The following is a 7,479-nucleotide window of genomic DNA, read 5'->3' as shown; positions in this document are numbered from 1 at the left end:
TCAGTTGGACCAGCGTTCGTGCTGGACGTGCAGACCGCGTGAGACGACGCTTCATCCAGTCCCAAACATGCTCAATGGGGGACAGATCCGGAGATCTTGCTGGCCAGGGTAGTTGACTTACACCTTCTAGAGCACGTTGGGTGGCACGGGATACATGCGGACGTGCATTGTCCTGTTGGAACAGCAAGTTCCCTTGCCGGTCTAGGAATGGTAGAACGATGGGTTCGATGACGGTTTGGATGTACCGTGCACTATTCAGTGTCCCCTCGACGATCACCAGTGGTGTACGGCCAGTGTAGGAGATCGCTCCCCACACCATGATGCCGGGTGTTGGCCCTGTGTGCCTCGGTCGTATGCAGTCCTGATTGTGACGCTCACCTGCACGGCGCCAAACACGTATACGACCATCATTGGCACCAAGGCAGAAGCGACTCTCATCGCTGAAGACGACACGTCTCCATTCGTCCCTCCATTCACGCCTGTCGCGACACCACTGGAGGCGGGCTGCACGATGTTGGGGCGTGAGCGGAAGACGGCCTAACGGTGTGCGGGACCGTAGCCCAGCTTCATGGAGACGGTTGCGAATGGTCCTCGCCGATACCCCAGGAGCAACAGTGTCCCTAATTTGCTGGGAAGTGGCGGTGCGGTCCCCTACGGCACTGCGTAGGATCCTACAGTCTTGGCGTGCATCCGTGCGTCGCTGCGGTCCGGTCCCAGGTCGACGGGCACGTGCACCTTCCGCCGACCACTGGCGACAACATCGATGTACTGTGGAGACCTCACGCCCCACGTGTTGAGCAATTCGGCGGTACGTCCACCCGGCCTCCCGCATGCCCACTATACGCCCTCGCTCAAAGTCCGTCAACTGCACATACGGTTCACGTCCACGCTGTCGCGGCGTGCTACTAGTGTTAAAGACTGCGATGGAGCTCCGTATGCAATGGCAAACTGGCTGACACTGACGGCGGCGGTGCACAAATGCTGCGCAGCTAGCGCCATTCGACGGCCAACACCGCGGTTCCTGGTGTGTCCGCTGTGCCGTGCGTGTGATCATTGCTTGTACAGCCCTCTCGCAGTGTCCGGAGCAAGTATGGTGGGTCTGACACACCGGTGTCAATGTGTTCTTTTTTCCATTTCCAGAAGTGTACATAACTCCTTCCAATGCAAAGTGACATTTGTCTGCGCTTAATGTTAAATTCATTGCTCATAATCTTCTAAAAATGTCTCGCAAGCGTTGCATTAGCTTTTCTTTGCTATATCCTTTACGAAAATAGTTATATCATCCACGTGTACCACGGACTGGCGAGATTTCAATGCTCTCATCACTCCATCCAGCAAACGCTGAAACGTTACTAGAATATTTTGTAGCCCCAACGGCCTTGCCGCAGTGGTAACACAGGTTCCCGTCAGATCACCCAAGTTAAGCGCTGTCGGGCAGGGCTAGCACTTGGATGGGTGACCATCCGGTCTGCCGAGCGCTGTTGGCAAACGGGGTGCACTCAGCCCTTGTGAGGCAAACTGAGGGGCTACTTGATTGAGAAGTAACGGCTCCGGTCTCGTCAACAGACATACGGCCGGGAGAGCGGTGTGCTGACCACATGCTCCTCCTTATCTGGATCCAGTGACACCTGTGGGCTGAGGATGACACGGCGGCAAAGTTATCTGAATTCATGGGCACTACTTTACCATCCAATTCCTAATGTATGTACCGAGATGTACTGGGAACCCCACACGGCGGACCTGGGATCCCTTTTGCGTTACTCATCCCTTTATTCGACCCCCTGTTTGCCCCTACGATTTCTACAGTCAGTTTGGTAATGTCCAGCCATACCACATTTGCCACAATGAGGTTGGCAACATTATCTCTGCACATGTCCCGTCCTCCCACATCTATAACACTTCACGTTACTGGATAATACTCCTCTCTTATCCCGCATTCCTTCACCTGCATCAATTTCTTCAAACTCTGTTGCTAACTTGACCGCAGAGTATAAATCCTTCAGGGTACCTGGTCTCAGACTTCGTGACATATCAGGCAGCAAGCCCGTTAAAAATGCGTTCAGTGCCCTCTGTTCCGCTTCATAGGATATGACTCTTTCCTAATTGGTATAAAAATAACAACAAATATTTAAAAATAACTAGGTTGCTCGGCTAATTCAAACTCTTCATCCATAGCCGCAACACTGTTATGCAAGTCTGTATTCTCTACTCTCAACTGCGCCATTTCATCAACCAATGATTGAACTGCCTCCCGACTAGTGACATCTCGTGTTTGAGACTGTGGTGTTGTGGAACTTTAGTCCCCAATACACTCTAAGGAACACAAAATACACTAATAACAGATCGTATGACACACTTATTTTTACACCTTACGTCTTGTGATAATCCATTTTGACTTTGTGCACCGACTAGATACATACCCTTACCGACGAAAATAACGAGTAACACAGACTGCTGCTACTGACTCTGTACAAGACGCAGAACGCCCCGTCAAATTACACTGACCACATCTCACATGTCGTGTATAATGCTCGTTTGTATTACCACGGAACTGAGACAGATCAGCAGGGTCTCGTGGTTGCACAGAAGTAGACCCCAAAGTCCTGTGCCAAACTCGCTTATATCCCACGCCCTCTGCACATAAAACAAGGAAAACAAACACAAAACTCAATAGCTGGTGGAAGTACCCCACTGTTTGACGAAACTGCGTGCTGCGTTCGCGAACCCGTGCTGTGTGGAGGTTGACTGGCCTGGCACCAGCTACCACACGAGGTCCACCGAAACCAAAATGCTTCTGACATCAACTCTACAGCCAGTCAGCCTGTCTACGTAATGAGCGAGATGCTGAACTCAGAAAGAGAATAAGAGGGATTGCGCATTACAGAACTTTGGCGTAATATTTTCTAGACAAAGGAGCAGCAACAACACTACAGAGCGATAATGCGTAGGGAAAAGACAAAGGTGTTTTATTATTAGTTACTTCTATTGAATTATTGATCAAGCCCCTGCTCTCTGTTATCTAAGTGATTCTAAAGGTTCAAATGGCTCTGAGCACTATGGGACTTCACAGCTGAGGTCATCAGTCCCCTAGAACTTATAACTACTTAAACCTAACTGACCCAAGGACATCACACACATCCATGCCCGACGCAGGATTCGAACCTGCGACCGTAGCGGCCGCGCGGTTCCAGACTGAAGCATCTAAACCTGCTCGGCTACTCCGGCCGGCAAGTGATTCTACACTGTACAAAATGTACCGCTGGGCACGTACTTTTTCGCTGCTTTTTCAAATACGTTTATTCTATTAATAACTTTAACCTCCATATAAAATTTATTGTACAATTTAAATCTTTAGTAGAAAATCCTAATTTGAGTTTTATGATAAATATAAATTCAGTCTGTATCTTGTTCCACGCTCGTAGACAGAGATCTACATCTAATATGTATCTTATTTTCTTTTATATATTAACATGCTGTGGGAAATATCCGCATTTTTGAACAGATATTTAGAATGAGTCCAATTATTCAACGAGGTTAATCCCAGAAGCTAGCTCTCCTAGTTTTTTATAGGTACAGAACTCTATTTGTGTGGCATTTGGTCACACTGTTATGAAAAGTGCTTCACGCTCTGTGTGTAAAGATGCGCACGCCGCTCTGAAGCGCTCAGTCTTGGCTTGGCAGCCGTTGAGAATGGAGCACCCGTTAGATGTTACCGCCTAGTGCGAATTGCGCCCAGTTATTCGGTTTTTGAACGCAAAGGGCACTGCGCCGATTGAAATCCATTGCCAATTGACGGAAGTGTATGCTGAGTCGTGCATGGATGTCAAAAATGTTCGTAAGTGGTGTAGAGAGTTTGCAGCTGGTCGGATCGAAATTCACGACGAACAAAGGAGCGGGAGACCGTCAATTTCGGAGGAGACACTGTTGAAGGTTGAGCGAAGCGTGCGTGGAGATCGGCGGATCACCCTGGATGATCTCTGCGCGTTGGTTTCCCGAAGCAGTGCTCACAGAATTTTAACGGGAACATTGAACTACCGGAAAATGTGCGCAAGATGGATGCCACGAATGCTGACTGAGGACCACATGCGGCAACGAGTTGATGCTTCCCGCGCATTTCTTCACCGCCTTGCAGCCGAACAGGACAAATTTCTGGGTGACGAAACCTGGGCATACCACTTTACACCTGAGGGTGACGAAACCTGGGCATACCACTTTACACCTGAGACCAAGCAACAATCGCGCCAGTGGCGGCGTCCTTCTTCGCCAAAGCCGCGGAAGTTCAAACAAACACAGTCTGAAAGTAAATTCATGACAACCGCTTTTTGGGATCGGATAGTAGTATCGTTGGTCGACTTTATGCCCACTGCGACCACAATAAACGCTGACACGTACTGTGAGACTCTGAAAAAACCCAGACGGGCAATTCAGAACCGGATAAGAGGAATTTTGAGCAAGGGCTTACACATTCTCCATGACAACGCTCGCCCACACATCGCTCGGAAAACCGTTGCTCTCCTGCAACAGTTTCAGTAGAACATAATCACCTACCCACCCTATATTCCTGAGTAGGCGCCCACTGACTATCATCTGTTCCCTAAGTTAAAAGAACATTTGGCCGGAAAGCGATTCAGCTCCGACGACGAGGTGAAAGAAGAGGTTCATAACTTTCTGAACAGCATGGCGGCGAGCTGGTATGACATGGGCATACAAAAACTGCCACAGCGTCTACAAAAATGCATCGACAGGAATGGTGATTAAGTCGAAAAATAGCTAAATCTTCAAGTTGTAAACTGATGTAAACCATTGTAGAAATATACAGCTCTATTTACTTACAAAAAAATAGGAGACATTACTTTTGGGATTACCCTCCTATTTTCATTATTCTTTCGGCTCTCTTCTGTAATTTGAAAACGGTGTTCATATTTTGTAAATTTGGTCCCTAGAAAATACACAGGCGGAAAAAATCACAAGACCAAGAGCAAGTTGTGTGTCATGAATGAAAGTTGGTAGGCAACTTTCTACATGTTAAAGATGATTTCTATTCATATTTTGCACCACTGCCGGCCGGTGTGGCCGAGCGGTTCTAGGCGCTACAGTCTGGAACCCGCGTTAGGTTTAAGTAGTTCTAAGTTCTAAGGGACTGATGACCTCAGATGTTAAGTCCCACCGTGCTTAGAGCCATTTGAATTTGGGAAACCATGAGACGACAGTTACAGCGGCCTCCACAAACAGCGTTAAGTCCCTGTATCGACCGACCACAGTGCAACAGGCAAGGAATTACATCTCATAATCTGACATGCAGCACCTATAAAACACAGTGGGTGCAGGTTTGCATACTTGCTTTCAACACTCTGGCAGTTACATTGGTTATTAATGAACCAGCTTTTCACATTTGCAACGGCATATCCCGCGCTTACATTAACTTGTATTCTCGTAGTGTTAACCACTTAAATATGTTACCTACACAATATGTAATAAAATTATAAACAGCCGACCAGTTGCAATGGATAAAGAAATTCTTTGCTTAGGTTTCGACAAATATAAATTTGTCTTCTTCATAAGGTAACAAATTTTACATTAGTAAGGAGTAATGTACCATCGCCGTTTTTACAAATGTCGGCGTAGATCCATGTTTCAAAAATAAAATACAGCCCTAAAATTACGGTTTGTCACATTAATATGAAATAGCTAATATAAAAGAGCTCTGCAAGATCCTTGAGCTTTTATATATTAACGTGACAAACCCTAATTCTAGGGCTATATTTTATTTTTGACACATGGATCTATGCCGACAATTGTAAAATCGACGATGGTACATTAGTCCTTGTTGTTGTGGTCTTCAGTCCTGAGACTGGTTTGATGCAGCTCTCCATGCTACTCTATCCTGTGCATGCTTCTTTATCTCCCAGTACCTACTGCAACCGACATCCTTTTGAATCTGCTTAGTGTATTCATCTCTTGGTCACCCTCTACGATTTTTACCTTCCACGCCGCCCTCCAATACTAAATTGGTGATCCCTTGATGCTTCAGAACATGTCCTTACTAACGTAAAATTTGTTACCTGCTGAAGAAGACAAATTTATATTTGTCGAAACCTAGGTTAAGAATTTCTTTATCCCTTGCAACTGGTCGGCTGTTTATAATTTTGTTACGTGAAACCGTTGCTGTTGTTCAGCTATGTTTAAAATATTTACCTACACAATGTATTCTCGAAATTTCATTACTCTACATTAACTATTTTTCGGTGTTGTGATTTTTTTTTCGTCTCTGTAATTCCATACCTATCAGCTGAGTGTGTACACAAGTAAGTAAATTTTATGGCATACTGATGACGCAATTGTAAGCCCATAATATGCTGACAACATTCTGTTTGCATGTATCTTTGTGTGTTCACAGCCCTTCAACTGAGAATTAATATTCATTGCTAGAAATTTTTTTCTTTGTTACGCAGTGTTTACAGATACTGTCTATATTTCATTTAACAATGTCATTTCTAATCTTTGAACTGAAAATCATGAAGGTTTTTCTGTAAGGTAATTTCGGCTTTATTGTGGAGTAAATAAGAAGCAATGTCTATTTAAAGAGTACAAGATCACTGGTACGTCAGTTGTGCGAAACCACTAGAGTTGAAGGAGAGGCTAAAGATAACTTAATATCGCCTACGCTGGTAAACGTTCTAAAACTTCGTTTTACTGAATGCAGCGCTGCTTTCACCTCGATTAATATAAGTACATTGCGAGCTGAAATTTTCGTAAGGCATTGTCCAAGTTCTTGTGAGTTTTAGGCATATACCAGTTCAAGCAGAAAAAAAAAATAAAAATTACTGCAGGGAAAACGTACCCCTACGCTTAAACAGCTGTACACGAAAAAATCGCGCATTAGTGGGTCGTTAATTCAGCGTGAACTGCCGAATACGCTATTCAGGACAGACTAAAAACCGTAGAAGGAAAATATGCGGGACCAGTTCCGCGTGGGTAAAACGAGCTTTGATTTTAGAAGGCTTTGAGTTCCACGCAGCTGCTGCGAATTTCAGGACGGCGACATCACACAAAGCCCCGTGAATGTGTGTACTTGTTATCACAGATACACCGCATGTTGTTGGAACTACGAGCAACCCGTTTATAGAACATTTTAAACGCTTCATGTTTGCACACAGTTGCAAATGATCAGTTAGTCTGTTAGATGTTGGCAAATTCCGTGCTTCAAATTTGCTGCCACTCGCTATGAATGGAAGCATTTCGATGGATTTACAAAGGATATTCATTTTCCCTGTGAAAACTTATACAGGGTGATTCAAAAAGAAAGAACGGACTTCAGTTGTTTATTACAGACGAACTATGATAGATAAAAACACATGCCGCATGTCACTGGATAGAGGAAGGTTCAAAGTTTTGACACAGCGGCGCTGTCGTTTGTTTGGAGCAAAATGGCGACTACACGACAACAGAAATTGAATGTTACAATTTGCGCGAAGTCAA

At 45.3% G+C, this 7,479-nt stretch overlaps 1 pseudogene; it reads left to right on the top strand.

Moving 5' to 3' along the window:
- Positions 1 to 1,369: 1,369 nt before the first annotated feature.
- LOC124556268 lies at positions 1,370 to 1,487 on the top strand (annotated as a pseudogene).
- Positions 1,488 to 7,479: the final 5,992 nt, after the last annotated feature.

The sequence above is a fragment of the Schistocerca americana genome, chromosome 1, assembly GCF_021461395.2.
Source record: "Schistocerca americana isolate TAMUIC-IGC-003095 chromosome 1, iqSchAmer2.1, whole genome shotgun sequence".
NCBI lineage: Eukaryota > Metazoa > Arthropoda > Insecta > Orthoptera > Acrididae > Schistocerca > Schistocerca americana.
The sequence above is the reverse complement of the archived record's forward strand: the minus strand, read 5'-3'. Positions and strand labels throughout refer to the sequence as shown.